This window comes from Cynocephalus volans, chromosome 2 (assembly GCF_027409185.1).
Source record: "Cynocephalus volans isolate mCynVol1 chromosome 2, mCynVol1.pri, whole genome shotgun sequence".
NCBI classification, from domain to species: domain Eukaryota; kingdom Metazoa; phylum Chordata; class Mammalia; order Dermoptera; family Cynocephalidae; genus Cynocephalus; species Cynocephalus volans.
This window is the reverse complement of record NC_084461.1, coordinates 78,505,662-78,531,990: the sequence shown is the minus strand read 5'-3', so window position 1 is coordinate 78,531,990 and position 26,329 is coordinate 78,505,662.

Sequence of the window (26,329 nt, the reverse complement as noted above, 5' to 3'; positions counted from 1 at the left end):
GATAGCTTTTAGTGACTCTGAATCATCTTATGTAGCTAGAAATCTGTAAACATTTATTTAAAAGCACTTAAATTTTGTCTGAAGACAGAGTGTGGTTTTGTATTGTCACCCACAGATTCCAGCAGTTGGGGGTCCAGAAGTTTTACTATGAGTTCAGCGCTAGACTAAGTCCTAGGGGGCTTCTTAAGACACAGGTTGCCTTAGGTAGCTCAGAGAACTGCGCAAATGGATGTTTAAGGCAAAGGCTGGAATCATGGGACTCGGTCTACAGAAAGTGTGAGTCAAGAGCTCTGCTGTGTACAGGTTCTACGCTGCTGTGGTAGTGCCAAAATCTACCCTCCAATTTCTAACCAAACTGTTGAGTCCTGCCACCACTTTCGAATCACTCCACCCGGTGGGGGCTTCCTTTTGTAATTCACCCAGGAAGAAGCAGGCTGTCCTAGAGGACTCCCTAGAGGATGACAGACCCGGGATTTGAAGTTTCTGCTCTCAACAGTACAATCAAAGCCACGGGGTAGAACCATGAGGCTTTATGTCCAAGTGAGAACTACTCAAGATTCCAGTTTTGAATGAGGTAGCAAATAATCGCAAATAAATTTGATAAAATAAATTCATTTCTGATAACCAAATAAAACTAAAATGTCACTTGTGGTAGGCAGAATAATGCACTTCCACCACATCACAATTCCCTGGACTTGTGAATATGTTAAATTACTTTGGCAAAAGGGGAATTAAGGTTGCAGATGGAATTAAGTTTGCCAATCACCTAAACTTGAAATAGGGAGATGAACCTGGCTAATCCAGGTGAGTCCGATCTTTAAAAGCAGAAGAGATATGCCAAAGAAGAGATGGGAGTGGGCAGTGTGACAAAGACTCGGCTCACTATCGCTGGCTTTGAAGATAGTGAAAGATAGGACTCTAAGGCCACCAGCAAGCATCTTCCCCAGCCTTTGAAAAGGGAGGAAGGCACACAGACATCCTCTAGAAGCTGAAAAGGGAAAGGAAATGGATTCTCCCAGACAGCCTCCAGAAAAAAATGCATTCCTACCAACATCTTGATTTCAGCCTACTGAGTCCTGTGTCAGATTTCTGACCACCATACAGAACTGTAAGATAATAACCTTGTACTGTTTTTAAGCTACTAAATTCATGTTATTTGTTACAGCAGCAACAGAAAACTAATCCACTGTTGTTAAGTTTGTACCACTGATATAACATAATGCTTAAATATTGTTAAAATTTCAGATGCTTCACTTAGCATCTTAGATAGTAACACAGGAATAATAATTTCAGGCATGAGGAAAGCCACAGGATAGGGAATCCCTAAAAATACTCCATGAATAGAGATTGTATAGTCTACCCAACCTGAGGTGCTATCCCTGTTCGGATAGCTCACAAACACAAACTGGTTTTAATGAGTCTCTAAAACTGTTTAATTCTGTAGTATCAGGTCTGGCTAAACACTCTGAAGGAGAAATCTTATTTCTGAAAACACGTTGTAAGACTTAAGACCAATGAAGTTCGAGCCCCCCACCCTTTTTTTTTTTTTTTTTTTTAGCTGTGAAGCCATGTTTTCAAATGAATTATTCTTCAGAGATTATCAAATAGAGCACATTAAAATGGGTTTACACTGATTGAGGGCGTTGGTGTCTGGGCCCTCTCTGCAGGGCCTCTCTGCCTCCACCCCCCAGTGGCCCTGAAAGAATGAGCCCTGCTGCTCCAGACGATTTTCACCATCAATCAGATTCCATAATTCATAACCCAAAATCCAGTACCCACTTGATATGACTTAAATCAGAAAAAGTAAATAATCTGAGCTCCATTAGAACAGCCTTGGTGAAAAAGAATCCTATAGTTGAAAAAGTCAAAGGCAAAAGAAATAGAAGGAAATAACTTAGATAAGCATAGGTAAGGTCATCAAAAACATACATATCAAAAATCCCAACTATCGTGATAATAATATTTCTTTATAAAAATAAATTTGAGATGCATATGCATTTTCTAATTTGTGGAAACGTCATAGGCATGTCACAGGTTTCAGAAAGGATTCCCCTCCTCCACCCCCCACCTCACCCTTTGTGGACAGAAGGGATATTATTAGGTTTTCCACAGCTAAAATCTTGCCATATATTAGCCAATTTCTATAGTTCAGAAAAATTGGCAAATTCCTACTGGGGTTTTGTTTATACTATGCATAGAAAAGGATAAGCATGTATTCAATGAAGAAAAAAAGCTGAACCTGAGTTGTAGAAATTTAAGTTATATGAACTCAACCTATAGAAATTTGCACATACTTTTCTACACTTATAGCTACTAATGTCTTCAGTGAGGCTTATAAATTTGGTGAAAACACAGACATCATTACACTATATTATATTTAGCCTCTTGTAACAAATTTTGTGTAGAGTAGATTTTAGTCTGTCAACTGTGTCACGGTTGTATGATTTAGCCACATTCTCTGCCTGTCTTGAAGTGACTGCAATAATCCACTGAGGGTTCATAATTAATTAATTGGAAACAGTTGCTTCTCCACCAACCCCAAGCGCAGGCTTTACAATGAAAACAATATTTCTGTACTTAGCCTCTTCAGAGAAGTACAATGTGGTCTAGGAGAACTAAAAGATTAAAATCATTAGAGATGGGGGTATAAAATGACACAACTTAGGAAAACATTTACCATACTAAACATAGACCTCTACTATAGCTAGCAATTCCACTCTAAAGTAAATACCAAAGAGAAATAAAAACATAAAGTTGTAGTGACTTTACTCATAATGGTCAAAAATTGGAAACAGGTGTCCATCAAGTGTGAATGGATGCACAAATTGTAGTCATTGTGTTTTAAGTAATACTACTCAGCAATGAAAAGAAATGAACTATTAATACCTGTCACAATACGAACGAGTTTCAAAAACATGCTGAGTGAAAATCCTACAAAAAGTGTAGATATGAATGATTCCATTTATATGAAGTTTTAGAATAACAAAATTATTCTATCATGAAAAAAAATCAGAATAGTGAGGTGGGAGCAGAGATTGACTGGAAAGAGGCACGAGAGAACTTTCTGGGTGACGGGCAGTGGTTTGGGTTACACAGTCACATGCATTTGCCAAGATCATCCAGTTGTACACTTAAGACTTGAGAATTTTACTATATATCAATTTTACCCTCCAAAATAAACAATACTGAATTCTACTGTTCATTACGTTGATGTGCTTCTGATTGGTGAAGTGTACTGATTGGTATCTGCAACTTATTTTGAAATGTATCAAAAAATATACGATGAATGGATGGATAGAAAGATAGAGTAGATAAGTGATAATCCAAATATAATAAATTAAGCTTCAGAACAGTCTCAATTTTAAAAAGCAACAATTAATGGATATCAAGAATCCACAATTGTCGGGTCCACCGCCGGCCGACCCGCCGGCCAACCGGAACAGCCCTAGCCTCCTCGCTTTGGGTGGGCGAGCAAATGGCCCGGGATTCCCCTTTCCCTCCTGTCCCCTTTGGAAGGAGACAGGGGAAGAGAGCCGTGAAGAGAGGTGAGCACAGCCGCTGGCCCCCCAAAAACAGCCCGGTTGAAGGACACTCAGACGCAGCGGGGGTTGTCAGCAGTTCCGTTTATTATCACACAAGCACTTGCTTTTATAGGCAGATAGGGAGGGGAGGTTTTAACATAATCCAATCAGCTTAAAGGCCAAGGGCATGCATCCTGTCTCAATGCCTAGCTATTGCAACCACGCAGTGTTCACGAGGCGGTGGCCAATAAGGGCTAAGGCAAGGTTCCCACAGACACTCCCACCCTACTTCCTCCCAGTGCCATCTTAGGCTGCCACATTAATACACCCTTGTGGGCCCATAATGGCGCCGCTTGTAATGTCACTTAAGGTGGCGTTAGTTTTTAAGGCCCGACACACAATTAAGTAGCCAATTAAAGGACCAATTTTTTAGTTAGAATTTCAATATTTACCAATCCTGTTTGTCCTGGCACCGCCTCTTGCTGTAACTGTAGCAAGTCTATAATTGTAGCCCACACCTCGTGTAGATACCAACACCCACTCAAGGAGCTTTATATGGCATTTCATTTGCCCTAAACAATACAAGTCCATCTCCCAAGACTCAAGAGCAACTCTGAGTCAAGCAGAGTGAAAACTTACTTAGCTAATTCAAAATGAAAATCTATCAAACTAGAAAGAAACATTTTTTAAATTTGAACTTCTACAAAGTTAGGGTATTCAAAGTCCCCTGAGTCCTCTAGAACTAATTTTTATAACAAAGGTCTGGCTCGTAAAACATTATGAAGATGACCTTATTTCTCTCCTCAGGAGTGCATAGATTTCCTGTACAGATACCAGCAATCTTAAACCACTGGGAGGACAATTTTAAGATCCCCTTTAGCATATACATCTCGACATTTGAAATTTTTTTTGTATCCTGCATGTGATATAAAGTTCACCTATTTTTAGAATCTTCATCAATTAATTAATTTAATTAATTTTTCTTTCATCTTATATGAATGACTCCAAACTTTTCTTGACTTTAGGGCTTTCCTTTTTGACTTATTTTCTTCCAGAATTTACAGGAAAAACTGCTGTGTCATACAGAAGGCAAACAACCTCATCTGGCACAATGAGTAAAGAAATGTTCTGAATGGTCAGAATTTGCCCTTGCATATCCACCTGACCTTAATATATACTTGCACTACTTCCACTCCTCCAAGATTGAGCAGTATGGAAAGTGCTGGATTTTTCTCTCTTTCCTAAAACCAATCTCTTAATCATGTGTTCTAAATTATCATAATTCTCAGAAGTCCATGTGTAGGAAATTTAGACTAGAAAACTTTCTTAGCAAAAGGAAGCCAAAACTTCAATACAGTCCATAATTGAGAAATAGTCCAAACTAAAGATTTGTCTTTCTAGCTCCCAAAATAAAACCCAGATGAAGATTAGGACTAGCATTTTTCTCTTTGTATATGCTGTCTTGGAGAATTATTTATTCTGGCTTTGAAGGATTTCTCCCAAAGGAAAATAAAACTGAAAGTTAAAACAAGACAGAGTAGCATATGTGACTTTGATAGCTCTTACTCTTGTTCTACAGAGGTGGTTAAAATTGGAGAAATATCCCTAAATTCAACTAATTTTCTTTTCTATGAAACAGTCTGCTGAACAGCATGTAATATTTCACAAAGACTTAAGTTTTGATTTATTTAAAATAATCTTTACCCTTTGATATTCAAGAAAATGGGACTGATGCTGAAAGCTTCACATAAATTATTAGAGGGTCAAAGAATTTAGCTCCATACTAACCTTCCTTATCCTTGAATCAGAAAATGTTCCAGAACACAGAGCCTTTTTCATTTTTAATCCGTGAATCTCAGCAAGTGTGGAGACCTAATTGTAAATTAGTTGCATGCTGTCATTACCCCATTGCCCACACAGTTTGTGAACCCCAAATGCCAGCCTTGTGCAATGAATTTTCCAGGACCAATATAGATGGATATAAAACCTCCTTAACCAGCTTACAATCCTAATGAAATGAGATTAATAACTCCTTTATTTGAGCATAAGGATAAGTGTGTGTATATGTGGTGTGCAGAAGAGAAAATGTTAGCAAAATAGATCGGGGAGGGTTAGATAAGAGTCATTTCATTTTTTGCTATATGTCTAATTTTAATTATTTAGAATTAATCAGCTCAGCAAATAAATCTAAACTGTCAAATGCTTAAGATTTTGCTATGACTCACTATTCAAAAAGCATTTATTGAGCTCCTACTTTGTACCAGGGTCAGAAGACACAGATATTTCAGACATGTTTGTGATCTTAAGAAGCTTTCATCACAGTACACGGATACTTGAAAAAGTTCATGGAAAAATGGAATTGAAAGATAACACAAGTCTTCCCATGAACTTTTTGAAGACCCCTTGTATATGATCAGCCAGTAGAGGTTGACCCTGTGGTTAATCCTCTCTGGCAGGAAATTCTTCATAATAAAAATAAGTGGGAAATATTCTGGCAAGATGACTTCAAGTTCTCTTGTGGAGTTGAAATTCTTTGATCTTAAGAATTCATTATATTTTCTTAGATGTGTTAGACTTTTTGAAGTTGGAAGAATAGGAAGCTTAGTAAAAAATAAAGTTAGTTTGCTGTAAGGATACCCAAGGAATAGAAGAATAACAAAAAATAATCTCAACAGCTTTAGTCTAGCAACCTACCTCACTTTTAGTGTCAGGTTTCAATTTCTTGATGATCTGGCTACTTTCTATTTCAGTTTCTGTAATGTCACCCTCCCTCGTTCCTACCTGGTGACTCTGCTCTGCTTCCTTCAGTCTTTCGCTTTCCATGTGGTGGCTTTGGCAATCTTATGGAGTCTACTAATTGCTTCCTTTCTGCCACCCCACAGATTACTGGTAAGCACATAGCTGCCTTCCTTTGGCTCAGTGTTAATCCCTGGGCATTAGCTATGCTGCCATGCAAGGGCTCCCGGGGGTAAGGAACTACCTGAGCTTGTGTTCTTCAGAAACAGGATATGGAAGTAGATGGCATTAAAACAATCACCTAATGTATTGGGGTACACCATAAACTTTCTCAGACTGTACTCAGATCATCACCAACTTAAACCTCACTTGATATATACATATATATATATATATATATATATATGTACGTATATGGATGACATTCCAGAAAATTTGGCTAGACCTCTTCTAGACCAATGGTAAAATAAGAATATCCTCATTTCAATACTAAGAAAACTACCTCAAAAATTTCACACTTAAAATCACAAGTTAAAAGGAATAAAATTTGAAAACTTAAATATTGCCTTTTCACATTAGAGCTCAACGTTATTAACATAATAAAAATATAGAAGTGGTTTCTGATGAAAAATCTAAATGTTAAAAAAAAAAAAAAAAACTAGCCACAAAGATCAGAAACATTTATCAGAGGGGCTTATGTCTCTGATAAATATTTAAGTGTGTAAGGCAGAACCACGGAGAACAATAAATACTTTATAGCTGGCACTTTGTCAAACCTATAAGTGGCTCTGCCTTAGAATTTTACATCATCACTGAATTTACAGTCATTTGATAAGTGGAACAGGACAAGAATTACTTCTTTCTAAATCTAAACCAGGTAATAAATCTAACATCAGGATTCTTCTCATTGTCTGTTATCATCTGGTGACAATGCCTTTTACCTTCATTGTCTTGGCAGAAATATGATATGTAAAATTATAATGTCATATCACTCACAGTGATTTAACACTATCCAGCCCACCCCATTTTAATCAATCAAAATTGTCGCTTTTTAGTGTAATGATTTTGTGGTGAATTCCCTGTGCTTAAGATGATATATGATCCTATCTACCCGTTGATTTACTCTTCTCTTCCAAAGCTCAGCTCAGGAGGCTGTTCTTGCCTTTGGACAACTTCAAAATTAGCAAACAAGAATAATTTGTGGTAATAAAAATCCTAATTTCTATGGCAAAAATGAAACCTGAAATATTAAGTGACAGTACCCGAAGCTACTTTTAAGTGGAAATAAAAGTTGACAGTCTGGCTGGTTGGCACGGTGTTGATAACACCAAGGTCCCGGGCTCAGATCCCCTTACCCCTACCAGCTAGCCACCAAAAAAAATGAAAAATAAAAAACATGAAAAATAAAGTACGGTTTTGTGAATTAAAACCACAAAAGACCTAGAGCTTTTCCCTCTGTATCTACATATGATCAAGGTATCTATAACACTATAACCATGAACCTCAGTACATGATTTTTCTTTCAATACTACCAAGAAAAATCAGGAACACACAAAGTATTCCCCTTCAGTAAATTCAGAAACACATTGTACAAATTTCTTCTTTAAGAAAAATAATTTTCAAGACAGTTTAAAGTGATTTCTTAAATATTTATAAATCTTTTTTTACTAGAGATAAGCTGGTAATAATTAACCCTATTTCTCATTTTTCAACTATATCACCCTTAGGATTGACTACAGTAACAGCCAATCACGAAGTCTCAGTGGCCAGACACCATAATTTCTCACTCATACTATATTCCCCAAATAGGTCCACAAACAATCATTTAGGGACACAGTGGCTCAGGTACCCATGCTACACATTCCCCATCAGCAACCAAAGTCACTTAGGGAGTCCAGTTTATGGAGGCTCTACTATCTTATGGCTGCACCACAGGGAATATGCAGCCTCCCAAAACACCATAGAAGAGGTAGAGAGAGCCACAGGGTCCCATGCCAGCCATATATGATAAAATTACACGTCTTTTGTGCTCAGAGCCTGTTGGCCAGAACTAGTTACATGGCTCCTCCCAATAGGAAACTGGGAAGAAAATGTAATCCTCCTGTATGCCTGGAAGGAAAGAACAGGAGTTTGAGCCCTAAAGTCTCAAACTTACATATTTTTGAAGAATGAAAATTTAGAAGTTTATTACAAACAACTCTCTTTGTAGAATCTTGAAAACCACATACTTCCTCTGAAATCTGTAATCTAACACAGAGAAAATTACCTATATGACACCAGGTAAGATTAACAACAGATTCCATTATTTAAGCTGCTACATTTAAGTGAGAGAAAAGCAAATTTTCTGCCTATACTTTAAGCTTATGAAAACACATATTCTTTTTAAAAAATTTTAAGCCTTGTTCCAACTGGCAAAGTAATAAAAATAATTTAGAATAAAAATTTCTTTTTGAAACTGTCTTCCCAATTCTGGCTGTTTAAAATATAAAGACAGATTCTAAACACAAAAAAATTAATAAGAAACAAAGATTCCATTTTTTTTTAAATTTAACCTTAGCAGCATGAGTTGAGGTTCTTTCACACTTATTAAAGTAGATTCCTTCCCCGCTGTTACTGCTGCCACCAACCAGGCCCATTGTGGGGCTATGTCACAGCAGTTTCCAGGATACAGAATCAAGAGCTCCTGGGTTCAGCTGGTTCTCCAGGGCCTGACCTACACTGATCGGGAGAAAAACATGACAGTTCAAGCATTTATTTAATAAATAGTTATTGAATACCTATTATGTGCCTACTAGTATGGCGCCCTGCCACATTCTGAGAATGTGATAATAACTGAAATAAACAACAACAAAAAATTCTTTTTGTTTGAACCTCACAGTGAGGAAGGACGACAAACAAAAATAAGCGGCACTATGGAATAAACAAATGGATAAACAAATGAAGACAATTCCATGGAATTGTGAATATTTACAAAGAAATTCAAGTCAAGTAATAGGATAGTGACAGAAGTGGAGTTTGGAACTATTCTGGAATAGATGACCAGAAAAGGTCTCAGAGGATGTGGCATTTGAGCTGAGGGCAGAAGAATATAAAGGAGCCAGAGCAGAAAATTCAGGGTTGAAGGAAACCCAGAGATAAAGGCCTTAAGCCAGGAAAACTGGGCATGTTAGAAAAAAAAAAAAAAATCTACCAGGGCCACAGGTCTGAGGAATGAGAAAAACTGGTATATAGGCAAAGTCAAGACAGGATTGGGGGAAAATAAGAAAACAGGTTAATAACAGCTCAAGATAAGTTAATAGTCCTCAGATTTCTAAACCATTAATGTGGTATAGAACAGAAAGTTTTATGCAGTGATTAATAGTTTATATTAAACAATTTCAGTAGGGCTGCTAGGACAATAAAGGAAACTTATCTTCTAATTCCAGAAAGCATTCTAGAACTTTAGGTAGTTCAAAGTATTGAGTGATCAGTATAAACTTGGGGCTGTGATAGGGGATGCAGAGAATACGAGAGATTGAGTCTGTTTTAAGAAATTTACTACTGAATGGAAAAAGCAGAGGATACATCCCTTGAGAATGAATCAAGGACTTTTGAAACAAAATGAAAGTAAGTGCAAATTAACCTGAAACAAATTATATCTAAGGTGCAGGAGGAGAGTCAGAAACAAGTGAAGTTACTCAGGTGTAAGAGTGAATTTTATTTGGAATTTTGAAATAGAAGGCAGATGAAAGATTTGCTTATGGAATGCTAGAAAAGTGTCAAAGCAAGTTATCCTGTATGGAGGGAAAGAAGTGTGGAAAGTGTGAAAAAATTTGTATTGTTTTGGTTATCTATTTGTGTGTAACAAAACATCCAAAATCTAGAGGCTTCAAGCAATTTATTATCATCTCTCATCATTCTGTGGATTAGCTGGACTCTGTTGGGTGGTTCTTACCTGGGTTCTCTTGTGCAATTGGAGTAAAACAGTGGCTGAGGCTCAACTGAGCTTGTCATCCAAGGTGGTAATTAATGCTGCTCTTGGTGGGGAGCTCACTTGGAATATTTAGCTGGAGTAGCTACAAGTGACCTTTCTGTGTGGCTTGGGCTTCTCTCAGCAGCAGCTAGTTTCTAAGGGGGGATGTCTCATAGCAAGCATTGCAAGAGAACAAGGCAAAAGCTGTAAAGCTTCTTATCACCTAGACTCAGATATCCCATAACATAACTTTCACCACATTTTATTGGTCAAGCAAGTCACTGAGATCAGTCCAGATTCAAGATGAGGGAAATTAAACTCCACCTCTTGACATGAGTAGAAGCACATGTCTATAGAAAGAAACAGAATTCATAAGAGCAATCTTTTACAATCTATCAGTCTGTTCTTTGGCCACCAAAATTCATGCCCCTTTTGCTCTCTTTCAAGACTCTCAGCAATCTCATCCCACCACGGCATCAGACTCAAGGTCCAAGATCTTGTCATTTAAATTAGGGCCAAGTGCAGATGTGCTGTGTTTCCTGAAGTTCAGCTCTTCAAGTATGGTTCCTATAAATCTAAAGACCTGTTAACTAAAGATGCTAATTATCTGCCACATACACACCCCACACAATAGTGAAAAGACATAGGATGACTGAAATAGATACTCCCTTTCAAAAAAAAAAGACAAAATAAGAGGTATATATCAGATCCACAGAAGTTCTGAAATCCATCTGGACATGTGTTGCCAGTTCTGTCACTATGGCACAGGCTTGTTTCCTCAGAATGACTCTCTGGAGCTGCTCCTTCTGGAATCTTGATTCTATCATCTGAGTCATTCTTCTTTCTCCATGAGAATATCCATCCTTGTAACTAAGCAGTTTTTTTTCAACCTGCCCCCTGCAAGTTAGGGATAAAAAAATTTTTCTTTCAATTTTATATTATCTCATCCCTTTCAGTCTAAATTTACATAATTCTTTTAAAAGTTTTGTGGGCTTCCTGTGTGTCAAATTATAATCCACTTTGTTCAGCAAAATTTACGCCCCAATTTCTTTCCAGAAATACTTAACCTAAACATCAAGGATCATGGAATAATGACCTTAAGAAACCTTTTTTGTCTTATCACAGGCATAAAAAACTATTTGGCACGTCTAAATCTACTCAGCCAGATCCGTGAGTTTATTAGGGACACTTGCTCTTTTCAACATTACCATAGATGACAGTGTTGCCAAACTTCCCACTATTACATAAAAAGAACCCCCTTTTTCTCCAGCCTTCACTTATATTTTTTCTCTGTTTTTCAAGCTCTTACCAACACTCTACTCCAGTATCTTCCAGCTGATGTAAATAATCTCTTCAAGACTCTTGAAACTTCCTCTTTCAACCCAGTCTCAATAAGTGACTTATGATTTAGGTTTTTATTATAAGAGATCCCCATTTCCAGGAACCAAATTCTGTATCAGGATTCAATCAGAAAAGCAGAAACACAATAAAAAAATATGGAATAAGGAATTTGTTATAGAAATTAGACTTTATATAACTATGGGAGGACCTGGAGAATTAAACATTCAAAAAAGAAAATGAGAGAAAAAGTCGTCAACAAGCTCTCATGTGGATGAACAAATCAGAACTTCTGAGCACTTCCCATAAGAGTGATGTAAAAATCTGAACAGTTTTGTTCTTTATGACTATTATTTTGGAGATTTCTTAGTGAAACCTTTGGTGGTAAACCTGAAGTCTCAGTTGTCCAACAGGGCTAGCATCAGCAAGAAGAACCAGCAGGCCTGAGGAAAAGCAGAGGCACAGGGAAACCCACTGGCACTTCCGCAGGCTCCTCTCTGCCTCCAATCAAGGCAACCTTCAAAACATAAAGGCAGCCACTTCATTTGTTCCCCAGGTCTCACTCACATATGTCCTGTAGCCACTCTAACCCAGAACTGTATCAGAAAACGGACAGTGGTAAAGATAGACCAAACTTAGCTGACACAGTACAAAACCATCATAGGGCCAGCAAAAATTATTTTCCTTCTTTTATTGCAAGCTTATTCCTCTTTCACCACAAACACTGCAAAAATGAAAAGAAAACAAGTAAAAGCTTCATAGTCTATACCAAATTATGATTTTTCTTAGCATGTCAATAATTTTTAAGAAGACACAATATTAACAGTTGCTGCATTACAAAGTAACTTACTATCTTCGTCTTGTTGTACATGTAAAATCCTTCCCTTTCTCCCTTCCTATCTCTGAGTTCTGATTGCCTTCAGTCAGAAAAATTTCATCAGTTGTTGTTCTAGTTATATAATTATAAGTGTGCTTTGTAAAATGAAATTTTGATCTACACAGGAAAGCATAATGAAGGAAGCAAAAATCATTAGAAATCCCACTACATTACAGTGACCACCACTAACACTTTAGTGGCCATTCCCTCGTGGTTCTTTTTATGTTTCTGTACACACACACACACTTCTACATCACACAGGCTATTTTTATTGTAAGCAACTTTTATTTTTATTTGTTTCTTTTTTTTTTTCCTTACGTGTTTGTTTTTTGTGCTCCCTCTACCTTTCTACAAATTATCATATTCCCATCAAGGTAACCAGAGTTAGACACCTGGGTATAGTTTTCTGTGGCTTTCACTGGAGGTGGGGGGAGAGTACATGTAGGGATTGGCATAGTTTACCATGGTTTATCATTGCTTTTTGAAAATCTCTCCAACTCAACTGGTAGAAAGTTAATCATTTATTTAAATGGATTCATAATATATAAGCCCTTACTCCTGTTGGAATTTATATCTTGTGTATAACACAAGGAATGAAGCACCCTTTTTTTCTCTTCTTCCAAATGAATAGCTAGTTGTGTTAACACTATTTATTAAATAAAACATTTGTTCCCAGATAATTTCCATATGTGAAATCCCTCATATACTGGCTTGAATGGTCTATTTTATTATTTCAATATAATTTTTTGAAACTAAGCTAATACCAATTTATTTGTTAATAATTGATTTTTAATGTTATAATATCTATTAAAACAAATTTATTCCTACTTTTCCTAACTTTTTGGCTACTCTTTGTTGTTCATTCTTTTGTATTTACAGAATTAGTATCATTTTACCCAATTCATTTTTTAAAAATATAAACTCCATCAAGATTCTAGCTGGAATTGCATTAAATGTATATAATAATTTGGTATGATAATTGTTATTGAGTCTTCCCATTCAAGAGCATGATGTCTTTCAGATTGGTTAATGGACTGATCAGATTTTATAGTTTCCTTCACACAGGTTCAGTTTCCTTCTTTATAAGTTTATGTCCAATATTTCAGTGTTTTCCCACTTACTTTTAATGTAGTAATGAAGAGTAAATAAGCCTATCTAAATTACAAACTTGATTTTTACCTTCTGATTAATTAACATGGGACATGACCAAGTTCTCAATCAGAATTACATCAAGGAGCTGAGCTAGTTAGATCACTGCGTTAATGAAGTCAAGATCATAGTGCAATCCCAGTTGTTGGTCAGTTATAACATCAGGACTGCAAACAGTAGGAGTGAATCACAGCAAGTCTATGGTCATGAATAGACCAAAAACAAACAAACAAAAAACCGAGCATACTATTTATCCTATAAATTTGATTGGAACATTTTAAAAGGAGTTGCTGGAAAAAAAAATATTGCTTTCTTGGTTAAAATGGTTTGAAATAATATGCTGACTAGAGGCAAGGACAGGAAAATCCAACCTGCAAATTTACAGACCACTCTCTGTTATACTTTATACAAACTGTTTCTTCAGCAATCCTCATCTGTCTTAATTAGAAGTCATAAGTAAGATTCATAATGAAAGGACCTGTTCTCCACTCCAGATATTCACCTTCATAATTTTTTAAATTTTATTCTGAAAGGTTAAAAATGCAACTATTTTCATTTGGAAAATTCTATAATCAAGAACTAACACTAACGTTTTGAGAGACACCACAAGAAGGAGAATAAGTGCATGAATTTTATTACCTATTCTTTCTGGTATTGGTCTGTAGCTATAACCAGTGTGTCCTAATTTCAAGACACATATGACGGTAAATCAATTAGTCAGCTAAAGAGTTTCAGTCAAGATGTTTCTGTATATCCATGAATACCAAATTATCTTTTGATTTTCTAATATAGTATTTTGAAGTTGTGAGTCCTAGATCCCAGACATTTAAGCTCCACTTGATTTTTTAATGTATCTTTCCAATAAACAGGCCATCCAACCAAAATTGAATTAAAAGACAGATAAGCCAGACAGCTGCCCAAAGTACCAGTCTGTAAAGAACACCAAAAATTCCTTAAATAAATTGAAAATATGGCACAAATCAAGCGAGGTTTTACATGATTCATTATATGACGGTTAAATTATAATTGAATCCTGCTCTCATTTACTTCCTGGTTTTGAATATAAATATATCCAAAATACATATTTTATACACACACACACACACACACACACACACACACACACACACACACACACACACATATTTTATTTATAATCCCTGCTGCCTTTTATGGAGAATGGATCCTTTCAAATGGAGGATCTTTTAAGTAGATCTATCAAGGAAAAATATCTCACTTATTATAATGGCCCTTGACACACTTGAGGATAATATTAAGTAGTAGACAAAGGCAGTGGTGAAATTTGAAATATTTTCTAACCAGTACAGCTAGGATGCCACCTAACTAATGCCTTTCTCAGAAAAAAGAAATTAAAGGGAGCTAGTACGTTCATCTATGTCTTTGTCTCCCTAGATTAAACATCCCCATGACTTTCAGAACTGGCTTCATCATTATGGTTTTAAATCTTCTCCTGGTGCTGGTTTTTCTCTCTCCCCCAAGGCCATGCCCCTTGCATTCCACATGGGCACCAACCAGGATGCAGTACAGCAGCACCCTCACCTCTCTCCCTCTCTCTCTGTGCCATATCTCTAAAGCAATTTAAAACTATACTAGCATTTTTTGGCAGCCACATCATTTTGTTGACTTACGGGTTATCCTTCTGTAAATAATCTTTTAATATTATCTTATTACATTCAAAGTTTGTGTAGAAATACTTAAAAAACAGAAACCTATTGTGTAGAATTACTTAGAAAAACAGATACCTATTTGATGACTCCAAGAGGGAACATGCCAAAGTCATCCTAATGCGTAACGTATTTATTCTAACTGATTAAATTAAAAGTTGTTCAAAAGAAGTATTTTTAGACTTACCAATTTAATTTATATTTACATGACTGTGAGAAGCATGTTTTATACCACTGTTTATTTAATTCACACATCAGTAAGCACTAATGATAAGTGTACTACCATGTCCTCTTCTACCAGTTAGGCATATCAGTGACATGCATCATAAAATTAAATACGTAACTAATATGCAAAGGTACTGCAATAAAAATAATATTGTGGTAATTACCAATGTGGAAAGTAAAGAGTTTTAATCAAATTACTTTCTTGGGTTCCTACACTGTCATTTCAGAATTACTTTGAGAAATCACAGAGAAGTTTTCTCCTTTCAACATCTAATGTAAGTCTAATTAGTGCCTTTTTACTACAATTAATAACTTTACACTCATCATTCTTTAAAACAATATAAATATATTCTCTCTTGCTTATCTCTTTTCACTTTGCTCTTTACCTGCTATCTTTCTGCTAATATTTGGCAACAGAGAAGAGTGTTTACTTTGCTTGGTTAAAATAATTGCCACTCCTAGTGTCCAGGAGATACCCTCATGACTAGACAGAGCAGATATTTGAAGAGACTTTTAATACCTTCTACTGCTATGTTGGGGCTTTTAACAGATTCTGAAAGATTCTATCAATTTTGTATGATAATATTTTATAAAGCAAGCTCCTACAAAATTTGCTTTTCTTCAGTGCTCTATTTATTTGATAACGTACATTTCTTTTTGGCCTTCTATTGAAATTGGATTTTCAGGGGAAAAAATGTATTCTTTGAATGAAACCTCATAATTTTCTGGCTGCATTTATATCCTCTGGTATTTGCTAAAGGTGATAACTCAATTATTATATGAGTCTCAAATCAACACACACATAACCAAGATGATAAAGAAAAATCCTTACTCATGCCTTGATACCTCAAAATAGTACAATAAAAAGTATAACAGTAAAATAGAAAGAGCCCTGGACTAGAAATCAGAAGAACTGAGCTTGAATCCTGATGTTGCCACTTCTTTTACCAGCTGCGGAATCTTGTACACATTAGTTATATTCTCTAAGCTTTGGTTTCCTTATTTCCAAAATGGTGGTGAGTGAGTCTTTATAACAGTGATTTGAGGAAATAATATATTAAAATGTACCTTAAAAGTGATTCATTCTAAGATCTTAACATTAAAAGGTATCATGAAATAAAAAATAACGGAATATTTCATAATAAAACATCTTTTAAAGTGTTTTACTATGATTAATTCTTTGCTTATATGCTTAAGTCTTTGCAAATATAATTGGTTTTTAAAAGGTAACGTTATTTTTGAGGTTTTCTCTTTTCTCATAAAATTTTATGAAAATTTAACTTCTTTTGATATATCTCAAATAAATATATGTTATACTTACAAACTCTCTTCTAATCTTTCTTAAATATTCGGAATAAACAAAAGGTTGAGAAGAGACGCATGGACCTAGTATTACAAGGAGAGAAAAATGAACAGCCATTACAACCTTTCTGCTTTATGATAAGAGAAGCCCCCTGTGTGCAGAGGCATGACCTGACCTACAGAGAGACAAAATCCTAGTGGTGTTGCATTTTTGCCATCTTCTCTGGTGCTCATAAAATCGCACAGTATCTAGCACACCAAAAAAAGTTTGGCTAGGGAAAACTTTTCACAACATAAAAAAAATATCTATTAAAAGAACTCAGAAAAAACAACAGACTGTAGGATTTGACATACCCTCTATGATATGTTATATCCACCAAATGCGCTCCTGAATATAGGATATAGAGTTCAAGTATAAAATGGTGATAACAATAATAACATTTTGGAAAATTGCCATCAAAGTAGACCATGAACAAGGTCCAGGACTATGGTATATCAAGATTTCTTTTGTTAAGTGGAAATCTTATAAAGACCTCAGCCTGGAACCATTCTGCCAGCCTGGCATAAAAAGCCCCCTTCTCTGACTTGATGTAAAATGTGCATATGGAATGTCCTTCAAAGGCGTCCTCCAATTTTTGGCTGCTAATTAGGGGCTGGATAAAGTTACTATAGCTACCTCTAAGATGTTAACAAGCCATTAAATCATTTACACAACTTGGTACATTCTCGATCCTATAGCTGAATCGGTGAATACAAGAAAGTCTGTTACATAACAGAGTGACAGTTCTAGTAGGAGGGACAGATAATAAGCAAGTAAATAATGTAAATTATATTATCAGGTAATGAGTGAAAATTTAAGCAAGTGGGATAAAGAGGGGAAAGCAAGAGGGAAGGACTCCCTTAAAGTAACGTGTGCATAGCCAAGACACAAAATAAAAAGATAAACAAAGATCTGGGGAAAGAGGACTCAGGGTAGAAGGAATAAGTGGAAAAACTCTGAGGCCAGATAAGCTTGGTATGTTGTAGAATGCAGTAATGTCAGGTGTCTGGAGAAACATGAACAAAGGAGAGAACTGGAGAAGATGAGCTCAAGGAAGGAGGACCCATGAGCCACTAGGAAAGGCTCTGGCTTTTACCACATGTGAGGAAGGAGTTTTGGGTGGTGTTGAGATAAGGAGCGGTATGATTGACTCGACCTGCCTTGCAGGAAAGAGACATAGCAGTGGTTCTCCAACTTTTTAATTCAGCGTCACTTTACACTTAAAAATTGTTGAGGACTCGAAATACTTTTCATTGAAGTAGGTTACATCTATTGATATTTACTGTATCTCAGTATATTTAATAAGAATACTTTTAAATATCTATTTAAAAATAATAATAACCATTACAAAATAACATATTTTTTTAAAAAAACAAGTATATTTTTCAAGTCAAAAGATTTAGTTAAGAGTAACATTGTTTTACACTTTTGCAAATTTCATTCAAGTCAGGCCTGATAGAAGACAGTTGGAGTTTCATATCCTCCACATTCAATTTGTTGCTATATCGTGTTTTGGGTAAAGTATATTAAGAAAATTTAGCCTTACACGTGAATGAAATTGGAAAAGGTAAGAGTGTTTTAATAACCTTTTCAGATAATTGTGGACACTCTTCTTTGACATTACATCAACACAACAAATAGTAGTTGCTTAAAGGTTATTTTCAATGTGGCATTGGAAACCATATTAATGAACTTTGCCTCCTCTCTTACAAAAAGATCCATTGGTCTATTCTGTACATTGAATGGATATTTTACCCATATATTATCTCTTAACAGCATGCATTGTTTATTTGGAAAAAATTTTGATTCACTGAGTAATTCAGATACTCCAAAGTTTCACACATTTCGTTAAACAATATCAAAAACCACACTCCCTAATAGCACTTCTAATGTCAACAAAGAAATTCTTAGATATTGAAAAACTCTCACGCTCACAGAAGCCCATACAAGTTTTCTAAAATTCTAATCTTCACTTAAAAACTTTATCATTAGCAACACATACTATCAATTGTTTTCCATGAACTGATAGGATCGTTTCATTCATTTTTAAGAAAATGTCTACCAAATACCTAAATCTGAAAAACTGTAATTTTTCTATTAGTTGTTCTTTTAGGTAAATTGGTGTTTTATGAAAAAAGCAAATAGTTTAATCCTCACCTAAAGCAACTACACAACAATCATCTTTCAATATGCAACAGAAATGCTTATGCATAGTTCCCATTTCATCACATGGGATATTAAAAAGTTGTATCCTCAGTCAAGAGAATAAACAGTAGTTTAACAGTCTTTGCTACCTAATCAAGGATATTTTTAAGTGAAATTGCCTTTGGTTTGGGGGGTTTTTTATGTTTTCATTTTGGGGGGTGGTGCATGGTTAATGAAGAATACGTCGACTACTAGGAGAGTTTATTTTAGCCTTGATTCATGACAGGGTAAGAGCAATTTGCCTACCATTGCTTTTGCACCATCAGTACAAATGTCAATAACAGTGAAAAATACCAATACATTCTCAGATATTTAAGAAATTAGTTTTTATCTCATGAACTGCCTAAAAGGGTCTTTGAAGCCTTTTGTGAGCTCCCTTCTTTAACTCACAGGGAATTACTACCATGAATTTTTGTATTTATCATCCACTTGCTTTTCTTTATACTTTCACATGTTTGCAACCCTTTAAAATATTGTTTACTTTTGCCTGTTTCTAACTTTATATAAATGAACCATATCCACTGTAGTTTTCAATTTGTTTCTTTGGTTCAATATTATTTGTAAGATAAGTGCATACTGGTGCTTTTAGCTATGGTTTCTTCATTTATACTGCTTCATAGAATATGAAAAGCAGAATACAGTCACCTATTATTTTGTTGCAGGTTGTTTAAGTTGTTTCCAATTGTTCTGTTATTACAAACAGTGCTGTTAAGTCACTCTTGTACACATCTCCTAGAACATAAGTTCAAGAGTTGCACTATCTACATGCCATTGAAAGGAGTTTGGGGGTCAAAGGGTATGGATATATTGAATATCAAAGGATAATGCCAAATTGTCTTCTAAAGTGACTGTTTCTAGAGACAATGTTCAGCTGGTACACACCATTATGGCCTGACTAGTTTGCAAAATATTGAGATAATTCCACACTTGTAACCAGCTGCTAACCTGAGCCCCTTGAAGATCCCCTTGCAGTTACTATGGCCACAGGGTGACCTAAACTGTCCTGGTTTTACCTGGGACTGGGAGAGTTTCTGGGACATAGGACAATCAGTTTTAAACCAGAAGAGTCCCCGGCAAACCAGGACAAGTTGTTCTCCCACCTGGCCAGCCTCCTAGCCATCACAGACTTTCCCACGAGTCAGTATATAAAGGGTTAATATTTGACCAGGTGTTTAAGTATTGCGAATGTTGCCAGTGGTTACACCTGTTTGTACTCCCATTAACAGCTTATAAATTTCATTTCTCCCTGTCTCCACCATCACTGTTATAGTCCTAATTTTTATTTTTTGCTATGTATAGACTATTGTGATATTAATATCCATTATGATATTAATATTCATTTTCCTGATATGTTTTATCAGGTTTTCATAGGATTATTGGCTATTAGTGTGGCTTCATGAAAAATTTTCACCACACAAGAGAGGGTCTGATACAACCAGGCTAGGTAAAGTGGTTTCAGGCTATTCAAAAATTTCATTTTCTTGTGGTATATATACTCAATGGAACACTACTCTGCCATAAGAAAGAATGAAATTCTGCCATTCACAGCATCATGGATGAACTCAGAGAAAATTATATTAAGTGAAATAAGCCAGGCTCAGAAAAAGAAATACCACACATCCTCCCTCATAAGGGGGAGCTAAAAAAAAAAACTAAAAAGAAAGAACAACAATCACAATAATCAATAATAAATTAAATTTTCAAAAGGAGAGAACAGACCTGAGGTTAACAGAGGTGGGAAAGGGGGAGGAGGAAAGGAGTTAGTGAGAAATTGTTAAAGGACCACAAAAAATTATTACATTGTGTAATGTTGAATATACTAATTATCTTGATTTGAACATCACATATTGCACACAGGTATTGATATTCAACTCTGTACCGAACAGATAGGTGTAATCAATTATGTTTCCATTTTTAAAAAATAATTTCCCCGTAGTCTTTTAAAGACCACAGCTTTGGCAAATTCCCTGTCCCAGCTTGGCTTAGAGTGAGTCGCACCCTCCAAAAAGATCATCGAGGTTTGTACCATAAGCATCCATCGCGGTGACTAAAAAGGACAACTGATGACCAAAAGTCTTCCCTGATTTTTTCAACTCTGTCGACCACCTGAGCTTCTTGTACCATGCCAAAATATAGAGGCGAGTGACATAAAATTGTAACTAATACTGAATACCTAGCCAAACTAAAGTAGAAAACAAATGTGTCGATTTTATTTGATTTAGAAAAACATAGCAATATGTCACTGCTTGCACCTCCACACTGTGGATCATTTACACTCCCTCCACTAGACTCTTCTGACCACCAAACTGAACACAGTTTAATCTGCTCTAAATGTAAAATCCGTGCAAATGGTCATATGTCTAAAATCTGGATGATAATTAGTACAGTCGTGGAAGGTAAAGCAAATCTAGAGACAGTTAGAAACTTATGATGAAGTACCATAGCTGGCCCTCTCACCGTCTGAAGATGTTTTAATTATGCCTTGGAAAAAGGATTGGGCTCGATGAAAGTAATTGAGAAAGCCCCCATGTAATTGCTGCATCAGATGTGTGATCTCTTAAAACAGAGACAGTCCCCCGATTCAAAAAGCCTTTGCCCAAGTTCCATAGCTGACAGGAATAAGGCGTGATTTTAACCTTCATCAGCAACATTTCTGTGGTTTTTACATTCTATTAAATCATTCACTTATGATTACTCTACAAGTTTGTTATATAATAACAATTTTTTTGCCTGATTTCAAGACTCCCTATTTACAAGAAAAATAATTTCTCTAGAAATGTTTACAGTGCATTATTCATAAATATTTTGGTGTATAAGTAAGGAGGGTAGAGGCAATAGGGCAACTGGAGTTGAAGAATAAGAGAAACTTGGTAATTCAATTTATTTCAAAATCATAGGCTCTCTTCATCCAATATTATTTGGACGATGTTAATAGTAACGATATCTAAGTTACTGTTGAAACATAAAAAATAGTTTTGTAGCTATCTTTTTTAGATTTGTTGAACAACTAAATATAGTAACTATAAATATAAATATGCTGAGGCTATATAGCTTAGTAATTAAGAGCACAGTAGCTATGAGCAAAGTTTCTGAAACTAGAAAAATTGAAATGCAAGCCCATGTTGTACAGGAATGTTTACAGTCAGGGGTTCTAGGAACAGATGTCCCCATGTGAAGATGTTTTAAAGAGGCTCTCAGCATTGACTGCCATAGTTGAGCTTGCACAAAACCACTCAGAATAGGCTTACTCTCAGGTAAAATAATTCAAGACTTTGGGAGAAGACTCATCCAATCTCGAAATATCTTGTAACTCCTTGGGGCAGTACCTGAAATTCCATCATTAGACCCCACGTATAAGGCCTTGAAATTTTTCAACAAGAGCACCCTGCATATTTCTATTTTAAAGGCAATTATTTTCATAATATGTAACTCAAAAACAGCATAATAAATGAGAAGGGAAGAAGGGAGAAAGCCGGAAAGCAGCATCATCTAAGTAAAGAGTAAGTTCTGTAAGTGTTTCTTACACGCCTACTAAATTTAAGAAGTATGAAGGAATCAAGGTGAGATATACTTTCTTTGCAGCCCACTCAGCTCATTACTACCACTGAGTGATTTCCCCAGTAGCCCTTTTTCCACTTGTCACAGCCAAGTGACATGTTAAGACTCCCAGTGGAGCCCAGCCAGCATCTGACCATTCATTCCCCAAGCCATGAAGATGTAATATCTGGCCTGTGTGTTCCAGTTTACAAGAAATCTTATGCTGTTCCATTTAATAAATAAAAAAGTGAGGGTTTTTTTGTCCAGCATTAGTGCTGTTTTAAAAATGTAAATAATAACAGAGAATGAAATCTGAAAAACTAGTTAAGTATTAGAAAACCACTTTTGCATTAAAACCTGAATTACTATTCATGTTGAAAATCTTGAGGATTTTAATGAATAATATGTAGATCATGTATTATTCCGTAGTTTTTATGCAGTAAGTATCCTTAACTTAAAAAGCTAGAGTAGGAAACAATAAGAACAAGTGGAAAACTTCTATGAACAGAGAATCTTAGAAACCTATGCCTGGAAAGGAAACTCCTTTTCTCTTTAAATGGGCTTCATACAAATAAGTCCCAATAATATTATGTGGAAGAAATGTTCAAGTTACACAAGGTGGGAGGATTGTGAAGCTATTGCTATCTACAGTTATATACACAGAGACATGTCACAGACACGCAGGAAAATAAATGACCCACTACAATGGGAAGAGATAAATCGAGCAATTTGTATTTTTAAAAACTGAAAGAATTGACAAAATAACATACATAGGATGAACACTGAGGAAAAATAAAGGATTTAACATGTGTCTAATTACCCATATCAGCAGAGAGAGGTTTGAATTGGTTTTGGTAAACACAGGGTGGTTTTTTAGTGAAAGTAAATAAGGACTCTGAGGTACTGTACTAATCACATTTGTTCTAACATTGACCTTATAATAATTAAAAATTGATGCTTGCAACATAATACAGCTGTGCAATCATATTTAAACCTAATCATTTCATAGAGAGAGGAAAGTTGTACAAAAGGTCAAAAACACTTTAATTTCATGACAGTAAATTTACTCTTTATTCCCAAAGTGAAAATGTCTAATTTCTAAAAGAGCAAACCAATAATTACTTATTATAAAGCTATTTTAGTCAATACTTAATTTCGCTATATTGATTAGTGTTTAGACATTTAAAATGTACCCTACAGCAAGAATATATGTTTACAATACTATTCTCCCTACTGATGTCTGTAAGTATTATAGTTATTGATTTAAGACATGTCTCAAAAATGCCAAACTTAATAGTAATCATATAAAAAAGAACTTGACTCTTTTAAAACTGGAATTTAATCTTAAAATATTTGAATACTGGTGTCCTTAAAGATCTCTTTGTATCATGATCACTATTTCTACCATTATATACTTCAATGAGTACTCAAATAAATTACATTATAAATTCTACCCCCTCTCAAAAGTAACAGAGAGAAAATATAAAAATAATAAACTCTACCACTCACGACTGGAACAAAATGTTTTCTCTTTACTGGGATATTATTTCCCCCTTAACTTGCATTCTGTGTAACTTAGAGCTCCTTGCAATAAAACAAAATGATGCTTCATCAGAATGTTACTGGGAGTACCAAGGCAATTTACAAACTTTCTATCATTAAGTCTGAGAACATCACTGTGAAGCAGGTACTAATATAACACTTCTCTCTTGAGGAGTTCAATGCACTTTACATAACGTTACTTTATTAACTCCTCCCTGTGCTGGGCATAAAGGCTAAGATGTCTAACCACATACCTCATTCACATGCATGCATAAAAAGAACAGAAAAAAGGATTCTATGCAGCCACATATTTTGAATTCACTTTTACTTCTAATCTGAAATTATGACTAAAGATAAGACCAATTAGGTCTCTCTAAATATTTGGCTTTTATTAATATTATTTTTTAACAATTTTCAATTTTATAAATATGAAATCAGAATTAAACATTTAAAAGATAATTTATCTGATTAATTCTTAAGCAATAATTGTTTTTGAAGGTGGAAGAAATTTGAGATTAACAGTCAACTTTTCCCTTAGTTACAATATACTAAAAGCTCCAAAACCAGTTTCTGATCTTGTGAACAAGCATCACAACATTTTTAAGTAAATCTATGCATTTCTTAGCAAGAGTGGAACTATGCACACAGGGAGACAGCCAGAAGAGAAATAATATAAAGGGCGTAGAAATATTAATAACATATAACAGTGCTTACAAAGTGTCAGCCACTATTTTAAGGAATCTATACGTATTAATTCATTTAATCCTTATAACAACTCTATAAGGTAAATAACATTATCATCATCATTTTATAGATGAGGAAACTGAGGCTCAGAAAGCTGAACTTGCCCTAGGTCTCAGAGCTACTAAGTGATAGAGCTGGGATACCAGCATAGGAAAGATGATTGCAGTGTCCGTGCTCTTAACAAATGTTCTAGAGAGGAAAAGAAGCTGTCCCCAGATGTCCCTGATCCATCATAGAATTCCGAGTCCATAATTATAATTTTTTCCACCCCAAGTGTAACATTTCCCATCTCAAGGTCAGCCTCACAGTCATCGTAGAACAACTGCTCAAATCTGTGTATTATACTTTCAGAACATGAAATATGACACCTGTAAGATGTCACAAGATGGTCAGAGGGGGGTGGTATTATAGAGTTAGGAGTACAGACCTAACAGGCCAGCACTGGGCAAGTTACTTTTTTTTTTTTTTTTTTTTTTTTTTTTTTTTTAATTTTATTTTGTCGATATACATTGTAGCTGATTATTGCTCCCCATCACCAAAACCTCCCTCCCTTCTCCCTCCCCCCCTCCCCCCCAACAATGTCCTTTCTGTTTGCTTGTTGTATCAACTTCAAATAATTGTGGTTGTGTGCAGCTCCTCGTTAGTATAGTGGTGAGTATCCCCGCCTGTCAAATAATTGTGGTTGTTATATCTTCTTCCCCCCCACCCCCGGTTTGTGTGTGTGTGTGTGTATGTGTGTGTGTGAATTTATATATTAATTTTTAGCTCCCTCCAATAAGTGAGAACATGTGGTATTTCTCTTTCTGTGCCTGACTTGTTTCACTTAATATAATTCTCTCAAGGTCCATCCATGTTGTTGCAAATGGCAGTATTTCATTTGTTTTTATAGCTGAGTAGTATTCCATTGTGTAGATGTACCACATTTTCCGTATCCACTCATCTGATGATGGGCATTTGGGCTGGTTCCAACTCTTGGCTATTGTAAAGAGTGCTGCGATGAACATTGGGGAACAGGTATACCTTCGACTTGATGATTTCCATTCCTCTGGGTATATTCCCAACAGTGGGATGGCTGGGTCGTATGGTAGATCTATTTGCAATTGTTTAAGGAACCTCCATACCATTTTCCATAGAGGCTGCACCATTTTGCAGTCCCACCAACAATGTATGAGAGTTCCTTTTTCTCCACAGCCTCGCCAGCATTTATCGTTCATAGTCTTTTGGATTTTAGCCATCCTAACTGGGGTTAGATGGTATCTCAATGTGGTTTTGATTTGCATTTCCCGGATGCTGAGTGATGTTGAGCATTTTTTCATATGTCTGTTGGCCATTTGGATATCTTCCTTAGAGAAATGCCTACTTAGCTCTTTTGCCCATTTTTTAATTGGGTTGCTTGTTTTCTTCTTGTAAAGTTGTTTGAGTTCCTTATATATTCTGGATATTAATCCTTTGTCAGATGTATATTTTGCAAATATT